We start from the raw sequence: 19,600 nt of genomic DNA on the forward strand, positions 1-19,600 counted from the left end.
AGTGTGTGGATAATATGTCTTGAATGTTATAATATTTGCTTGCTAAGTTCACTGGATGTAACGGGAAAAAGATGAGGGGAAGATGAGAACAAATTTTGCAAGATAGACTTAATAACCAGTAAGGCTCATCGTTTCTTAACATACTGTTTATAAGAGTAATTTAGTTATCAAAGTTATAGTAACATGCTGTGATTGCGACACATATAATGTTGATAAGGAATCATTTTTTTTCATCAACATTGTAATTACATATAATAATATTCATACATATCAATTATAAGAATAATAATGGTGAAAACTAATTATAACGTAAATGAAGAGTCGTCGTTTTATTAACATTAAAGTAACAGATAATAATACTCCCACATACAATATTGGAAAAGCCTCGTTTTTTGTCAGCCTTATCTGTATAGATATTACTTCAGTTAATACTTAATTATCTTATATAGTGTTGTATAAAAAATAACTTTTCTACCCAATGTTATTTGGGTTTTTTTCCCCATACGTGTAAATTGACTAGGATGAGATCACCTTATAATTTTTTTTTAAAAAACTAACCCTTTGACACAGATAGATTGGACACCGGTGTTCCTTTTACTTATATTTTTTTTCTGACGCTCTATTTACAAGCAAAAATATATTTTGGTATTTTTTAATTATGAGAAATGGTAATAGTTTCTAAAAACAATTGTTAGATTTTTCTGAATTATGTTTTTCTAAAACACAAGAAACGTAATTAGAAATTTTTTACATTCATATTCAAAAATTTATAAATAATTGCTTTTATAGAATTTATAAATAATAAAATTTATAAATAATTGCTGGAAATTTTAATGATGATTTTACTTTCTCTTAGATCTAAATACCTGCAACCAAATGCAAGTGTGAAAAATTATGGTTTGGAAGTGAACCTCGTTTGGATTATTTTACCTTTAACGCTGAAAAAGACGTCAATATGTCGTGCTGTATTTCATAACCATAAATTACTAAAATGCTAATTAGAATATTTTTTACTTATTTTGACCTATATAAACAAAATATAACGAAAAAAGTATGAAAGCAATGTTCAATAAAAATTCTACGTCAAAGAGCTCATTTAAATCATTAAAAAAAAATTTTGTTTGAAATTTTCTAATAAAAAAACTGGAGTAATAGGCTCTTTTATTTTATTAATTTATTTTCGATTTTATCTATTTTTTGCTTGTTTTTATTTATTTTTCTTCGCAACACGCACATTGAATCCCCCCTAGGAATCCTTCTAAAGTGTCTTTTCCCTCTCCAACAATTGATCTAAAATAAAAATAAAAATTTTATATTTGCGCTTTAGTACCAATTGGCATGCGTACTAAAATAAGGAAGTATGGATTTTAAAAAAATTATAAAGAAAGCGACTGTTTTTTCTGCAAAATTTTGAAGAAATAGATGGCGTAAAATTATTTTTAAAATAGTGCCACTAATGTATGTAGAAAAAAATTAAGTGGAAAAACTATATTTCAAGCAACGAACAATCTTTGAAATCGATTTTTTTTTTTTTACTTTAAAAATTCTGAGGGAAAGATAAACATGGTGATTGTATATGTAGCTTATGTACTATTATGCCTTAAGTGTAGTCTCATATATAAGGTATATTAAACTTGAATTGCACACTTTTTATTTCTCATCTTTTAGTGATTTAAGAAATAAAAAATTGTCTTTCGGTTTTTAATTATTCATCAAGAGTGGCATGTACCCTTAAAAAATGTTCCTTCAAAAGTGTTGAATTCTGAGAAAAAAAGGGCTTTTAATTTTTCTGAGAATGCATTAAAATCATATTATGATCTAATAAAGCGTAAGTAGTCGCCAAATTAGATTCTGTGTCATTTTTATGGTCTTTCGAGTACCTACGTCAGAAAATTAACTTTTAAATTTTGGAAGACTTAATAAGATGTAATTTTTCTAACCTTATTTATTGTGTACTTACGAGGTTTTTAAAAGATAACCTTTTTTCCTTTATTCAATATCTGCTTTATTCCGCTTCGAAAATCTTCCTGAGAGGATGAGCTAAATCGATTGAGAAAGGTTTTTTTTTTTTTTTTTTTTTTATTCAGATTATGTTAATGCTGTATTTTACCTTGAGGGGGGTTATATTGTATTAGTAACTAATGACTGCTTTTAACATTGAAAATGCTTTACTGCTTCTTGTGATTATTTAGTTTTTGTTTAATTTTGTTATGTTATTAGTCAGTGGAACAAATGTGTTAATAAATCTTTTACTGATCGATTTCTTTGCTTTCAAAAAACGCTCATAATTAGATAGTATTTGAATTTATATTTATTGCGAATACCTTCGACTGTTGCTACGTTTTCAAAAATTTAAAACTTTTATGTTAATATAAATAGAGCGTTTAGTATCAGTGCAGATTTCTACATGGTGCGTAGCGTTTTTAAAAAGTGCTTAAAGATGCTTTTTTCATTGGGTGTTTTTAAAAGGTGCTTAATTTTCCCTTTTCGAAAATGAGATTTTTTTTCTTTACCATGTCGATTTCCGCCACATATTCTGCAGAAACGTGCTTTCCACATTGTTCTATTCAACTTTTTCGCAATTCATTCAACCGCAATCTGTTTCTGCGTACCGTCGGTCCATAGCGTATGAAAACTCCAATCATTTTACACGTTTGATGAAATACTTGCAAGTCCGCATGTGCGTCTACTGAGCTGGATTCGGGGAGATCATTGCACTCTCATGTGCAACTCTGCTACACTTTGCAAGATATTCTCAATTTCAAGCTTAATTTTCCACCCTCTGATATCGAACCGAAAAAATTCCTTAATCATTTTATAATGGATTAATATAATCAAGAAAAGGGTTCTTTGTCAGAAAATAGTTATTTTATCATGATTATGTAAAGTCGTTGAAAATTATTTTTGCTTGCTTCAAAAGTACTTAAGAGGTGCTTAGTTTTTGTTGAAAGATTTAGCTACGCACCCTGTTATACTGTATAACTAATATCTTATTCTGCACCTATACTTAGATCTGAAAATTTAAATGTTTAGCTAATAGTCGGTCGACTCTAATAACTTAGTGATCACTTTTTCTTAAAACCTAAGTTAGTGATATCACTAGGTTGATTGATCCTTTAAATTTAATCGACAATTTGTGAAATTTTTTTGTTGTTGTTGCTTGGAATAAATTATATTTTTGCAAAAAATTCTTATTAGAAATAATGTACGGCTATAAAAAAATTAATTAACCAATAAAAATAATATAAATATGTAACAAAATTTAGTTAAACATATTGACTTTAAAGAACATTTAAAGTATTTGGTGAGGCAAAATGCATTTAATGTATACATTACAACTTTGAAATACGTGAATTGTTAAGGAATTCTCTTTTCACATATATCGTTCCATCACAAATTGATCACCATTGATGTAGTTTAATCAATGACTATGTGAATTGTTAAGGAATTCTCCTGAAACTTCTGTTTTCCTGAGTCCATTAATGTACTTTTATCCATAATTTTTTTTTAAAAAAAAAAGGGGGGGTAATTAACTCGCTTCCCCCCTTCTTTCTTTTTTTTGTTGTTGACCCGCGCCATGTGGCGAATGGTTATTTTGAGATCTACCTATACGCATGTACTTAAATCGTCTTGAAAATGTAAAACAAAGGAGCATAAATGGCGAGAAGGAGATATTCTAAAGCAGAGCATGTTGGAATTGTCAACTAAGATGTATATTTTCTGTAGAAATAGTGAACCGATTTTTTAGAAGCTGCTTTTTTCCTTTGTTCAGTGCCTCTTGTTATAATGCACATTTTAACCAATTTTTTCTGAGGTTTTAATTGTTGATTTTTTTATTTATAAATACTTTTAAATTTAGTTTTTAGTTCAGTGACCAAAAATGTAATTTTTAATCCTATTCTCTTGTAATTTTTATTTTATTTATTTTTTCCATTGCTCTCGTTTTTAGTGAGGTAAAATTAATGACCACGAAAATATATACACATCTTTTTTCTTCGTATTTAATGCATAAATGTCTAAAACAGCGAAAATAATGTGTCCGAACGGAAAATCTTCGTCTAAAATATAAATTTTTAATTACAATTTTCTGTTTTAACTAATCACTTTTTAACGTGTTTTTTCCCCCATTCATTTATTGATTTAAAGGTTTAAAAAATAAATTATAGTTTCTGTGTCCCCAGATCTAACTTCGTGACCTCATTTGGAATAACAACTCTTGATACTATAAAAAATTCGAGATCAAATTACGCATCGAGAAAAAAAAATATGGTCAAAACATGGTAAAATTTACTATGTTTCTAGATCAATGAAACACCAAAAAGCAAGGTAATTTTTACCGAAGCGCTTTAGTAATGATTTTAGTAAAATGAATAAAAAATTATGGTTTTATAATGTATGGTAGAATTTTGTAATTTTATCATGATACATTAGAATGTCATCAAAGAGCTCGGCAATTTTTATCGAAGCGCTATGGCAATGATTTTGGTAAAATTTATTAATAATATGTAATAAATTTAATTTTATAATATGTGATAAAATTTGGTAAACATGTTTAAATTGGATAATTCTATCATGATACTTTAGAAAAAGGTATAAAAACCATTTCTTCGGTTCAATTTATTTTATAGTTTTGTATTTTTTAACAAATGTGTGGTAATAAGAATTATAATTTTGAAAATCAGAATTTCCAGTAAATCTTAACTATTTGAGCCGAAAAATTACCATATAAACGAAAAAGTTACCAAGTGTGTGGTTTAAATACCGCATATTTTGCTTTAAGTAATCAGTATTTGTTTTTACCAGAAATGTCATTAACAAACTAACAGTGCGCGGTAATTTTACCAGAATTGTTTTCTTTGTGCACCTTTTTCTCAAATAATGAATTAGTTTACATTTAATATTATTTTTTGTACTCATTTTAGTTTATTATATTCGTACTCGGTGTCATTAAATCTGTGACTCAATATTGATTTTTGAGGGACCTTTTTTTTATGTTTAAAACGACTCTCGGCGTTTCCTAAGTTCGTAGATTTATAAGGACTTCCAACTCCCATTCGAAAAAGATACATTAAACATGGGAGTTCTGGTATTATTAATTAGCTTGTTGATTCTCTTGGGGTCTTTCGATCATGATTCGCTGGAGTTATTTCCGAACATAATTGTTACTATTAATATGATTACTCGTCAATGCTGCCACTCAAACGGTTGTTTTAGTGTCGAAGAACTCTTTGGCCATGTGCCAAACCACTTGGTTTATTATTGTTCCTTGCTTGTTGATTAATTAGCCTAGAGAGATGTCTTCATGCTATGTTTCATTTCATGCTGATGAATTACTTTCTGGACATTTTAATAAATGTTGGATATAGTCATCCTATATAGGTATATTGGCTTAGAAGCAAACTGGATTGTACAACCTATTATATGAATAAAATCAAAACCACTATCATTACTTCTGTCCGCATCGAAATATATTTTTAATGAAAACCGTGAAAATGTTAAGATTTACCCTAGTTACAATTTTTTTTTAAAAAAAAAGGGGGGGATGTTTTTGTTTGATATCGTGTTCACGCAAGCTACAATTGTCAAGGTTTTAAAAGAATTATGGCTATATATATGTAGTTTTTCTCCCACAACTGCCCAAGAAATTGACCACAAATAGATTATGTATGTAGTATAATAAATTTAAATGTTCTTAATCTTTAAAAAAACAGGAAAAAAAAGGTTCATAGTTAAGAACGCGGGCAGTGCATCCCTTTTAAAGCCTAAATGAGCATTTCTGAATAAATGATTAAGTGTAATGAAAAAGTATATCTCATTATATGAATGTACTTCGGACCCGTTAATATTCATATTTAAATATTTGATTACGTAATGATTCATTGAAAAAGAATATTAATTCTTCTCTTTTTTTCTCTCTCTCTCTTTTAGGTGTTACTTTGGATAATTTGTTGCATCAAAAGGATTACTAAAATAAAAATACATGTGTGATATAAAATTGTGTGTTTTAGTGGTGTGAAATTATTATTTTTGACAATTTCTGGATTATAAACAATATTGGTGATTCAGTGAAACTGGCAAGTGTCTCTTGGTAAGCGGAATTTATTTTATTTCAGTTCATTTATTTATTTATTTTTGAAAAAGTCATATCGTTGCTATTTAAATGTCAGGTTATTGGTTTTTTGGCTACACAATGAAAAATAAAGGTTTATTTATATTTTCATTTGAAACTATATTAAAAAAATTATTATTAAATTCTAAATTGCTGAGCTGAAGATTTATAAAAATTACTTATTATTTTTATTTTGAAGTGCGACGTTTTTTATCACATGAGCACAGAAAATCATTTTACTGGGAGTTACAACCTTTTAAAAAGTCAAAGTTTGCTTTTAAAAGCAAGCATAATTAATTAACATCATATAAATTCGTTATAGTTTCAACAATAATTGAAAGTTAACCGGTAAATCTAAGGTGTAATCTATTTTCAGAATTATATCACTCTCCTTAAAAAAAAAATCACCCTTCTATTTATAAACAACTTAAAAAGTTTCTAGATAGAATTTACTGGAAATTTTTCAAACGGACATTTCCACTTTGTTGACATCTCGAAAATTCTGGGAGCATTCAAAGCATAAAACCGCAAGATATGAGGATGAGAGAATTAGCTTACAGCTTGCATATAGATATAAACTTAAAGGATTAAATAGAAGTTAACTAGGTATTAGTGAACCTAGCTATTCGCGAAAGCATCGACCTATAGGGGGCGTTGTTATTTGAAAGGAATTCCTGCTAGCAGAACAACAGGATCATCAGTTGCACTGGAGATTTCTTCAGTGTAGGATGGTAATGTTTCTTCTTTATTATGGCTTAATTTTAAAAAATTTTAACCATCAATAATAAATTACTTGCGTAATTTTGTTGTAATTTTAATACAATTAAAAATTATGAGTTAACATAATAAAAATCAAGTTCATTTAATATCGATCATAAACGGGAGATGTTGCCGACCCTCTATTGTTATTAGAGTGATAAAGCTTTTGTATTTTGTTGACAATAAAAATCGCTAAAATTCCTTACATGTAAAATATTTAGTATGTTAGCAACAGTTATCATAAAATTTATATTATTTTGTAAAACCTACTTGATTTTTTTTTCCTATCCATGTTGGCAGTCATGTATATCATTTCGATATTTTTCAGGGATTTAATAATTTTGAATTCTAGTTAAAGATATTGAGAGAATTAAACACACCATAGATAAAAGCGAAATTTGTAATTGTGGTGCAAATCATTCGTACCGTTTAAAATTCAGTACTGTCTTTGACTAGTTTCGTTAACACATTTTGTGTTGGAACAGCCTGCGCCCAGTCTGGAAATCGATTTGAAACTGCACCATGTCATTTGCGATTCAATTAGTTGAGTCAGAAACCGAAACAGGTTTAAATAATTAGAATAAATGTGTCCCTTTCCATCCTATTTCTTAATTTTCCACATTAAAAGCTTTAACTCTCAGAATATGGTGTATACGATTTCTCTCGGCAGTTATCTAACGCTTTGGAATTATTCCTTAGAGGAATAAACATTTATATTTTTATCTCAGAAATATCTTAGATGTTTGTAAGCGTTTTTGTTACACTAAGCTATTTTTAACTGGCCGTTCATAACAGTGTTCGAATTACAAAATCTATATCTAGCAATTACTCAGAAATTAAATAAACTGAATAAGTGAATGTAGAGCTCGAAAGTGTTTAAAACATTTCTACGTGTAATATATATGCGTATAAATTTTCGCTTAGGTGCTGTTTTTTTTCTTCTTTTTTTTTCCCTTCAATATTTTGGTGAATATCAGTAAAAAAGCTTAAACTAGATTAATTTATTTAGTTGAAGTTGAAATGTTTGCTATGATATGGCATGTTTCTATTGAATTACAAAAGCTTTATTTTACTATTAATATCAGGTATCCCAGAAATGTTTATTAAATAAAAGTAGGCAAATAATAAGCAGGCAAAAATTTACAATTTGTTGAGTTCTTGAAAGGAAAAAAGGTTTTCATTTTCGCAATTGTTACTAAGTTCGACAGCACAGATTCGACTCACTTCTAATGAAAAAAACTATGAAACAGTACTTTCTACCGCCGGTCAGATCATGCTAACTGAGATATTTGCACTGTTAGTTTTGTTCTCAAGTTTTACCTTGTTGGTGCTGCATTTGTTTGTTTTTTTTTTTAGGAAAAAATTTTTGTAGTTTTTTTTAGTTGGCAGAGTCATCTCTTGAGGAACTTTATAACTAACGTTTATAATTTGGTGAAAATAAATACAAATGATTTCCTAAATAAAATGCATCAAACAGCAGACAAACATCTCTATATCCTTTCATTTTTCTTCAATTAAATTTTCGAATCATCAGTCATTTTTAGGACACCCGCAAGGGTCTTTAACGATCCTCTCATCTTAACATTTGTTTAAAGTGAAAAATAAAGTTTTTTTTAAATTTAGGTAACAAATTTTTTAAAAGAAATCAAAGCTTACATTATTATTGGTAATAAAAGAAAAATATCCAAGACAACGTGGTATGCTAGTCGTTAAAGGCTGCTAGATTTTTAATTGACCCACTCTGTATAAGCAAATGCGTCTAATGAATATAAAAGTAAATGCATCCTAAAATTTTATACATCAGTACATATTATAATCCGTAACTTCAACGATAACTATTTAGAAAATCAATATAATTTTTTTATTCATTTTTTTCTCTCCTTTTAAAAATCTATATTTAGTTCACTCGCTTTATAATCTCAATAATTAGCAAAGTAAAATATAGGTAAAACTATTGAAATATTGACGCCAAATATTGAATAAAACTCTCAGAAAAATCAGTTTAATTTTAAACCATAATTAATATTGGTTTTAATAAGTGGCAACTTAAACAAAAGTTTTAAATTAAATCAGGTATCCGTTCAGTTAGAACCCTATTATCGTGTAACCAAAGTTACGAAGTTAATTTATTTACACGGCAATATGATTAAATTTGTTTCCATATTAAGAGTTGCAAATTTGAACGCTATTTTGATTCAGTACGGTTCTAAACTTTTAATCGTGTACAGTACGAAATTTAAGCTCACATCAAATCTTTTGGTTAAATCAGTTTGGAAATTATCTGTAGATATTACTTCGAACAGCGTACCATGCGCTTTATAAACTCACAACAGATTTTTGGTTAAATGAGTTTAGAAATCATCATTGCATAATATTTCTAACAGTTTAGCATGCGTATAGGCTCACATCAGATTTGTGGCTAATTCAGTTTAGAAGTTATCATTAGATGATACTACTAACAGCGTACCGTGCGTATTATAAGTTCACATCAATTTGAGGCTTAATCAGTTATCAAATTATCATTAAATAAGAAAAATTTATATTTTTGAAGTTTTTAAATTGTTTAGCATTTTTAAACATCACATTATTTCAATAAAATATATCTCTAAATAAATGTCGAAACAAAACATACTTCTTTTTTTCTTCATATTATAACTTATTAAACATATTTTAACTTAAACGCATTAGTTAATTAAAGTGCAAGCATATATTTCTTAAGCCTAAAATTGAAAAAATAAATATGCATGAATTCCAAAATTTCGTTAATATGAATGAATAAATAGCGATTTGCATTAATTATTTGGGCTGTTGCAATTATTACTTATATAATATCCCATGCAAAAGTATCGGACTTGGGAAGAACTAATACAAAAATTGATTTCAAGAAGTTGTTTATTTGGCGTCCCGCCAGATGTCAAATTGAGCGTCGCCTTTGGCTGACTTGGGGACATCTGCATTCATTATGTATTCTAAAGTTTATCATTCTGTGTTTTACTGCTTTTCATTTTGTTTACTTACTTTCTCTTTACTATGATTTTCGTGAATTTTAAATCATTTTGCATATTTCATATCATAGAAAGTATATTTATTTAAAGATCTTTTATTACTCTTAACTTGACTTTGGATAGTTTGATATTATTTAATGATAATTTTATGTTTAAATGAGTAAAATAAATAATGCATTTTAAAATGCTTGTTTTAAATTCGATAAAGAATGACATGAACTAATGGAATTTTCAATGTCTCAATTTCTTAAGAATTCCTTTAAAACTGATTTCTTGAAACTTTTAGTGATATTTTTGAAGAGTTCTGAATAATTACACAGGCCTGCGATGAAAAAAATACAAGTGGTCTGATAGCTGAACTTAATGTATTTTTTGGTGCTGAAATGGAAAATAATAATGAAAAATGTCCATCACGTCACGTTTTTTAGAAAAATTCAATTTTACTGGAATTTTTATGAACATTTACCATAAAAAATTTTCATTTTGGAATTTCGCCCTTCTTGACTGACCAGCATTCTACTTTGGTCAAATTTACAAAAGTATCCCTCTATCACTACTTCCTGTCACCGTCCCTCTCTCTGTAGCAATCTCTCTCTACCAATAGCGGCGCGAGAATCCTTATCTAGGTTCGCTGACCTCTCAGAAACACTGGCAAGCGTAATAGAGAGTCATTTTAAAGTTTGGTTTTTTTCTGTGCGTTTCGTGAAACATGGCTTAGAGTTCAAGACATTGTGAAAATTTCCCAGATGATTTTTGTTACACACGCGGCGAATATAGTGTTGTTAAAAATCGCATGAGGAGCATTACAGACTATGTAAGACAACTTTATCTCGCATATTTTGGCATGAAACTCGGAGATCAAAGCAAATCTTGGGCACCTCATAAAGTTTGTGTGCAGTGTCTCAATGATCTACGCTTATGGCATCAAGGAAAGAAGACTGCCTTACGATTTGGAATTCCTATGACGTGGAGGAGCCCCAAAACCCATTTTGATGATTGTTATTTTTGTTCCTGCCATGTTCGTGCTTATAACCGGAAAAATCAAAGACTAATATCTTATCCTGATAGCATTGCATTGGCCATACGTCCCGTTCCTCATGGACCTGATGTGCCTGTACCTTTGCCTCCAACTGAATTACCAATCATCTCTTCAGAGTCTTCAGACTTGGAGCATTCAGAAGTTCAAGGCTCCGATATCGAATATAAACCACCTCATACCGGTTTACTTCAGCCCTCCTCTCAGGTTAAGCTTAATGATCTGACTAGAGATCTTAGCCTTTCGAAAATGGCAGCTGAATTGTTAGGCTCCAGATTGAAAGAAAAAAAACTTATTAGCCAAAGGAACATCTTTTTATTGGTACAGGTATCGTGAGAAGGAATTTATTAAGTACTTTGATGAAGAGGAGAAATTGGTCTATTTTTCTGATGTTCCTGGATTGATGAGCAAATTTAATGTCATCTGCAATAAAGATGAGTGGAGGTTGTTTATAGATTCATCTAAAAGAAGCCTCAAAGCTGTTCTTCTTCATCATAGGAGCCAGTATGCATCAGTACCAGTTGAACACTCAGTATATTTAAAAGAATGCTACGAAAACCTGGCTCTCGTCCTGAACAAAATACAATATATCGACCACAGTTAGACCATTTGCAGTGATTTGGAAGTTATCTCCATGGTTCTTGGTCAACAAGGGGGATTTATAAAGTACCCATGTTTCATTTGTGAGTGGGACAGCCGTGACCAGACTCAACATTGGGTCAAAAAAGAATGGCCGAAAAGACAAAATCTTGACCCAGGCACCAAGAACGTTATTCGAAAAAGCTTAGTTGATCCGAAAAAAGTATTGTTACCTCCGCTACATATAAAATTAGGTGTAATGAAGCAGTTTGTCAAGGCTGTTCCAAAAGATGGCAATTGTTTCAAATACTTGTGCAAAAAGTTTCCAGGTTTATCCCAAGCTAAGTTGAAAGAAGGAATGTTGGTCCAGATATCCGCAAACTCATGAAGGATAAAGAATTTGAGACTAACATGACAGAAACGGAAAAAGAAGCTTGGGTTGCTTTCAAAGATGTCGTCAGTGAATTTCTGGGTAATTACAAGGATCCTAATTATAAGGAAATTGTAATGAAAATGCTGAACAAATTTAAAACGTTGGGTTCCTCCATGAGTGTAAAAATGCATTTCCTTCACTCACGTGTGGACTTTTTCCATGAAAATTTAGGAGCAGTCAGCGAAGAACAAGGGGAAAGGTTCCATCAAGATATCAAAGATATGGAGCATAAATATCAAGGAAGATGGGACAAGAACATGTTCGCTGACTGCTGTTGTATGTTAGCTCGGGATAAAGCTGAGATTAAGCATAAAAGAAGATCATCAAAAATAAGTTTCAAAGGAAAACGAGTATATACTTAAATTGAAACTTTTCTCTTTTGTTTTTTGCTTGTTTTGTTTTTTGTTTGTTTTGTTTTTTGTTTCAAACCTTCATATACACATGCGCAATATTTGTTATTTTTGGTTATTCCTCAATTTCAAGTAAGTTATCTAGAAAAAACAAATTAAAATGGTATGTTGGTGATTTTCTTCTATGAAATGATGTAAAAAGTTTGAACACAAGGAACTTATTGTTTTTCTCTCGACCAGAGGTGATTTCTGCTGTCTGGTAACAGTATTTTTTATTCATTTTAATCTATAAAAAATTAGCTGATAGCTCAAAAATCAATTTTCGTTCACAAGATTAAATTTTACATAGATCAAAATGAATGAAGAGAACAGTTACCGGATAGTACATGCAAAATTGTTTGAGCGAATTCCTTTCCAAATAGGATTTTAGTAAAAACATTAATATCGATTTTATAAAAAATCCTGATGTGATTGAGAAAAATGAAGGTCATTTTCGAAATCAGCACATCAAATAACATATAAATCAACAATAACTTCTCTTGTATTTTTCAAAAAGTTCAATTTCGCAGGCTTGTGTTATTTGTTTTTGGAATTTGAATGTTATGAGTTTTGCATAATTATTTGTTTTTGGAACTATGAATATAAACCGTTTTATTTTGAAGAGTTTTGCATAATTATTTGTTTTTAAACTATGAAGGGTTTTGCGTAATAATTTATGTTTTAAATATAAACATGATAAATTCTGCACTGCTTTATTAAGGCTGCTTTATTTCCTTCTCATAGAACTCATAAAATAGGTTCAAAATATAGAGAAAACATGGGAAAAGATACTATTAAGATTTTTTAAAGGAGAAGGGGAAAAAATTTTCTTCTCTTTTAAAAAATCTTTATATCTTTTTCCATTTATATATCCATGTATTACACAAACATACTACACAATTATATATAATTCACAAACCATTAATTTTAGATGAAAATTTATAGATCTTACTATGCTTTTTAGTAAAAAAAAAATTTAAATAAAGATAAAGACAACTTACTATGAAATGAGATAATTTACTTTTTAATTTTGAAGAATAGTCGGACGGGCATTAGAGCAAAATTTAAAACTCAATTCATATTTTTTATTTTATTTCTTATATCCTTTCTTCACTGGCAAGATCTGAAACGTGACTTGCATAAAGAAAATGGTGCTATTATATTTTATTAATGAATATCCTCTTCTACTTCTTCTTCGTCTTTTTTTTTTCTTTTTTAAATTTTATTTTGGAAGCCCTTTTGATGACGAGAGATCTTTTTTTTAAGGCTGTTTGTCTTCTAAGGCTATTGTGTAGAAAAATTCAGCATGAGAAATATGTTAAAATTATCTTACATATATTTCGATTTTGTACATAATATGTTGTTAAGTGAGTAATTCAAACCAAGAACAGTATCTTTTATTTCCTTTTCACTGAAAAAAATAATGTACTAGAAAGTACTTCGAAGGCTCTGTGGTCCTATGAAATAATGCTTTTCAGCGAATAATGTGTTATTTTTGTAACTGTTTGGAGTTGTTAACAATTATCCACGACTTTTATATTACGTTTGCCTACCATCAGCCAGCGTCCTCTATGCTGATTATAAAAATGGATTTCAAATTAAAGATTTGTCGCAGTTTGTAAAAATGACAAGTATTTGTGATCAATTTTTTTTTCTTTTTTAAATTTGAAAAATTAATCCCTCGTTGCATTGCGGGGATCATAAAAATATGTGAAAATTGAAAATGATTCATTGATTTTCTAGATGAAGGTAGATGGAAAAAATCTTGCGAAAATGGCTAAAATATTTAGGCTCTATGCCCTTTCTAAATCCATAAAAAAAATTCAGAAAAATATAGCTTTATTAGTTTAAGACTAAAGCTTTGTTTCATGTAATTGAACCCTTAACCTAACAATTATGTCGGATTAAGTTAATTTGGGGCTTTAAGTTAAGGGGTGAATGGACCAATGCCCCCATATCAACAGTATCGCACTTTGATTCTGGGGTGCAGAAACTTTTTAGAGCCTAATGTTTCCCTTCAACATAGTTTGGTGTTTGAAATTTCCCCCAAAATTATAGCGCTTGTTACTTGTTGAAAGCTTAATACTGGTTAATAACAGAAATCAAAATGCACCCATTAAAATAATAAATATTATTTATAATACTTAATTTAAAATTTCATTCATAGATTTAAAGAGTTTAAACTAATAAACAAATTGGCATACATAGTTATTTGTGTTAGATTTAACATAACATAAAATATTGACACAGCATTATAAATTGTATAGCATTTCTTTTTCTATATATATATAGGCAAAAATTATTCCCTGGGATGCGTCGTCCTCATTTTCAGACATATTTTGCATCCCCGGCTTTAGTTACTGTGTTTATGGCAGCTAAAGTCTTTGTAATATTTTTTTCCTGTCTAATTATTCTCATATTTGCTGTTTATTTAATTAGAATTAAATAAATAATTTTAATTAATATTATAATTAATTATTATCAATATACCTTAAATTCGTCTCTTTCTCCTTTTTTTAAAAAAATTCTCCTTGGAGAAAAAAGCTTCATTTTTTTTTTTAAATTTCTTTTTAGAGAATAATTCAGGGGGAAAAATGCTAATCTATTCATTTGTCTCTATTTAATGTAGCAATTCAACTTTTTTTTTTTTTTTAAGTTTATATAACAAACAAATAAGAAATGATGAAACTAATATCACAAACATAACTAAATATTCCATGAGTCGAGGATTGATCAATATTATTTTTTTCTTGAAAAGGAAAAGTAATACTACTATTGCTCTATTACCGACGCTATATTGAAAGGTAAGCTTATCCCTTTATCCGTCGTTTCTTAAGAAGCGTTTTCTCAAATGACTATCTAGTCCTAAAAATAGTCACATTATAGGGGGGTCCTTGTCTCGGCACTAAAACACCGGTAGATAAAAAAGCTCTCCACATGTTTTGCTACCTATCTAGCTTATCCGTATTCCATTTATTTTGTTGCCATTCACTTAATGTTTTTATTCATTTCACTTTCACGTTTTTATTTATTTTTATAAAATTACGTGGTGTATAACCGTTTCTGAATCATTTGCAGTTATGATTAAAATTATTCTTTGTAAAGTAGAATTTAGATGTATGTGTTAAAAACCCCTTGATGGTCGGATTTTAAAGTAATTAATTCGCCCAATAATTCCACCGAACATTAAAAACAAAATTATTTACTTTTATAATAATAACAATTGGGGTTTTTTAAATAACACAACTACACTGTACGCTCTGATTACGACAAAAAATTCCGATAAATCCATTTTTACCGAGCATGCATGAACAAAAAATTTGATATACCATAATTTTTACCGTAATAATTATAGTAATTTTTACCGTAATTTTTACTGTAATATTAAAAATTACGGTATAACATTTTACGGTCTAACATGTTGCACCCACAGCGCAAACTTTAAACCGTAATAATGAACTTTCTACAGTGTCTCGGATTGTATTATGAATTAACGCCTGAAGAGTAATCAAATTTTGATTAATTATCTTGCAGTAAATAACTGCGCTATTTAATATTTGAGAAGGAAAAAAAGAAAAGAAAAATATGTTGTTTCTAAGATGAATATTAGCTTTGATTCTTATTTGAAGAAAAAAAAAATTCTTTAAATCCGTAATGAAATTTAGTTTTAATAAATTTTTTTTTGAAATATGAAAATTACAAATGGAAAAATTTGAATGAAATTTTTAAAAAAAAATATTTGAAAATTGCTGAATGAAAAGTATGAATTAATTTGCCATAAACAATAATGTAATTTATTATGTTTTCTTTGTACTGTGATTTTAATATTATACTTGAAATATCTATTTTAAATTCTTGATTCAGTCTTTAATTTGAATAAAATGTTTTCAATATATAAATAAATTAACAAAGCAGTTCAAACAATATTTTCAAATAGCAGCTTTATAGAATGAAGTATATTATAATTACTGGACAACTGACAACAGGCCTCCTTCTAAAACTCATATAAATTGATGACCTAATGTTAAAAAGTGAATGTTCAAAGGCTTTTCTGGAAAAAATTTTACTGTTTCAAAGCTGTTTTTTTTTATTATTATTAAAATAGTAATAAATGTTCAAAACTAATTAAAATTTGTAATATATCTTTAATGCATGTATTCAATGAAAAATACATGAAAGTATTAGTATAAAGTATTTTGGTTGAAATTCAATGTTCAGCTATAGATACACTGTAAAAAATTCCGAATCGAAGTACGATAAAAAGTACGAACTTTCGGTTGCTGGTTCACTGTTTAATTCATTTTTACGGAAACAAAAAATCTGATATACCGTAATTTTTTACTGTAATAATTACCTTAAAATCACTGAATCATTCTAATTAAACTAATATTACTGTAAATATTACAGTATAATATTTTACAGTAAAAATTGATTTTACGGATAGTGCACCCAAAGTGCCATAATTTTTTTAAGTGTTTGCTAAATATTCAAACATTCTATCAAACCACGATTCGTTGCACCACTAGTCAGAAAAATTGATTCAACATTGAACCGTAATATCGATGCACATTTGCCGCAACCTTCTTGGGGAATTAAATTGATCTATATCTCTGTTCAAATTCCACAGATTCGCGCACTCAAGTTTAAGAAGTCTAATAATATGTGTTAACTCAACACCATATTTTAAGTTTACAGGAAATTTGTACGATATTATGTTTTAATATCATTATCATCATTGGCGCGACAGCCTGAAGTGGGCCTTGTCTTTCTTCAGAACATTACTCCAAGTCGGGTGTCATGTTGCCAAAGTCTTACCTGTTCGATACTCAGATGAATTTGTTTTTGTTTTTTTTAAATCTGCGTCTAGCCATTAAAGTTCTGTGCACTGTAACGTATCAATCTTTATTAAGAAACAGTTCTTTGTTTTATTAAAAAAACATTTATTTCACACCACAACAAATACAGTAACAAATATGAAGTACCCGTAACGGGATAGTTAAATCTTATAAACAAAGTAGAAAAATGCCCGTAACGGGATATATGAAAACTCACCCGTAACGGGATAGATAAAATATTATAAAACAAACTAGATAAAGTGGGATATATGAAAACTCAAATTCCACAACAACAACTCTCTGTTATTCTAAAAAAGTCTTCTAATTTTATCGTCTGCTTTTATTTTATTATTTATCTCTTTATGTGTTTATTTTATTTTATTTATGCTTTTGCTAGCCCGTTATTTTTTCAATATTTTTAGACTTTATAGCACCCTCTAGCTCTACTACCAATTGGTTTGAGTTTGAATATCTTATGAGTTTTGTTTATTATGTTTATTTCTCAATCTGTTCATTTTTATAAATTTTATAACGTCTATGCCCTTGTAAATTTTGTTCTTCTATAGAAATACAAGAGCTCCGAAATATCTAAGAGGAGTGGAACAAGATTGAATGAATTAGATTTAATACGCTAGCCAGATCAACTCTTGTTCCATCAATAATTTACATAATTATTGATGGAACAAGAGTTGATCTGGCTAACGTATTAAGTCAAACGGATAGTATTAAACTCTAGTAAAGAACTCTTCAATATACACTAAGCTGAATATAATTCATAAAATATACGCATCATGACCTATCTTGTATCTCCATTTATCACTTGTCTTGTTTTCAGATAATTATTTTATCGATATAATCGGCTATTGAGTTTTATCTTAAATATACAATAAAAGTGATCGATACTTAAATTTTTTCATCCGATCATCAGAAACGTATTCGATTGGAGCTTCAGACAAATATAATTAAAATTTATCTTCACAGCTCACCAAAAGACCCGGAAACAGGTGCAAAAAACAGGTGTATAACTTTTTTTTTTCCTAGTAAGAATCACCGGTCGTTGTATACATTTCTTTCTATTTGGCAGTTACGTTGAAATTAAGTTAAATGTGCCGTAAAAGATGAACATCGATTATAATTTATATTTTAAATTGGTGATACCTATAGCTTAGAAAAAAAATATTTATACTACATAATGGTAAAGGTAACACTCTCTGTAAAATGTTCAAAATATCTACAGTAAAAGCTCGCTATAACGAATACAGCATTTTAGGAGAAGTTACTAACTTTCCGCTATTACAAAAAGAAAACATGGGAATATAGTGCGGCATTGAGGAAAACTCCGCCAGACTGAAAATCTGGGGCTATCTGTTGCTATGGTAACAAGCGAGAGCACATTTCTAATGGGGGTAAAATGGAGGAAAGAAGGTGTCGATTGGTTTACTTACAACGATCTTCGCATAAGACAAAACTAATCACCCCACACCCCTATTCGAAGTGACCTTGCCTCGTAACCATAGTATCCGCCACGACGCGAGACGGGTGTCTGGAAGAGTTCTCCTGAAAGCCGTACTATACATTTAGGACTATGTAAGTGAGCAATATTCTTCTTTAATTACTCGAAAGTCCATTATAGGCCTTTTTCCATCTTGCCTTCCATGTGTTGAGTAACTACTTCAAAAGGATTTGCCTTTTAATGACCACATGTCCCCTTATTTCCCATCTTGACAACAATTAACATCAGCATTTACTGTTATCACCAACGTCAAAAGGTATTGCACTTTATTTCATTTTCTTCTTGCAAATCTTGTTCGAACATTAATGTCGCAAACGTTTCTGCCGTACATAAAGTACAGAGCTGCGTGATCCGTTCTACAATCTGTAACCAAAAGAAATTTATTCTAACTATGTATTTTAAATCAAAATAATAGAAAAAAGAGGTAAATATGTCTATTTGATTTTTTAGTCTTTTTATTGCCATTTTAATATTAAATCTGTGCATTTGCTTACAACGACAAACTTGTTCTAACAGGCTTTTACTGTGCTTTCAAACATAATAGCGTGCAAATTTGCTGCTCCTTGAAAAAAACTATTAATCTTTCTGTTCGCAAATGGAAACGTTAAGTATATTATCATTATTATTAATGCGGTCTCAATATTAAAAATATTATTTAAAATCACTGAAAAAAAAAGTATGTTCGAAACTACCGGAATATAGTAAATTTTACCGTGTTTCTGGCTTTATAGAAACATCAAAATGCTTGGCAATTTTTACCGAAGCGCTTTGGAAATAACGTTAGTTAAATAAACAATAAAATTGTAATTTGTGATAAAATTTGGTAAAATATAGTAATTTTATCATGGACCTTAGAGCAGGGCATAAAAATCATTTATATTTAATTAATTTACTTTTCAATTATTTGTTTTTTACTATAATTTTGAAAACCAGAATTTCCGG

The 19,600-nt window shown here is 29.2% G+C and overlaps 1 protein-coding gene across 4 annotated transcripts in view; it reads left to right on the forward strand.

The window, feature by feature from the left end:
• Positions 1–19,600, forward strand: part of LOC107456354 (uncharacterized) — a 177,309-nt gene that overhangs the window by 46,829 nt on the left and 110,880 nt on the right. For 2 of the 4 annotated variants that reach the window (XM_087159709.1, XM_087159710.1), the window contains exon 2: positions 5,929–6,088. The exons of the other annotated variants lie outside the window; for them this stretch is intronic. The gene's annotated coding sequence lies outside the window, so the exon portion shown is untranslated. The remainder of the gene's footprint in view (positions 1–5,928; positions 6,089–19,600) is intronic. 4 annotated transcript variants of the gene reach the window in all.

This window comes from Parasteatoda tepidariorum, chromosome 3 (genome assembly GCF_982258835.1).
Source record: "Parasteatoda tepidariorum strain Cologne lab strain chromosome 3, Ptep-v5.0, whole genome shotgun sequence".
Taxonomy (NCBI): Eukaryota; Metazoa; Arthropoda; class Arachnida; order Araneae; family Theridiidae; genus Parasteatoda; species Parasteatoda tepidariorum.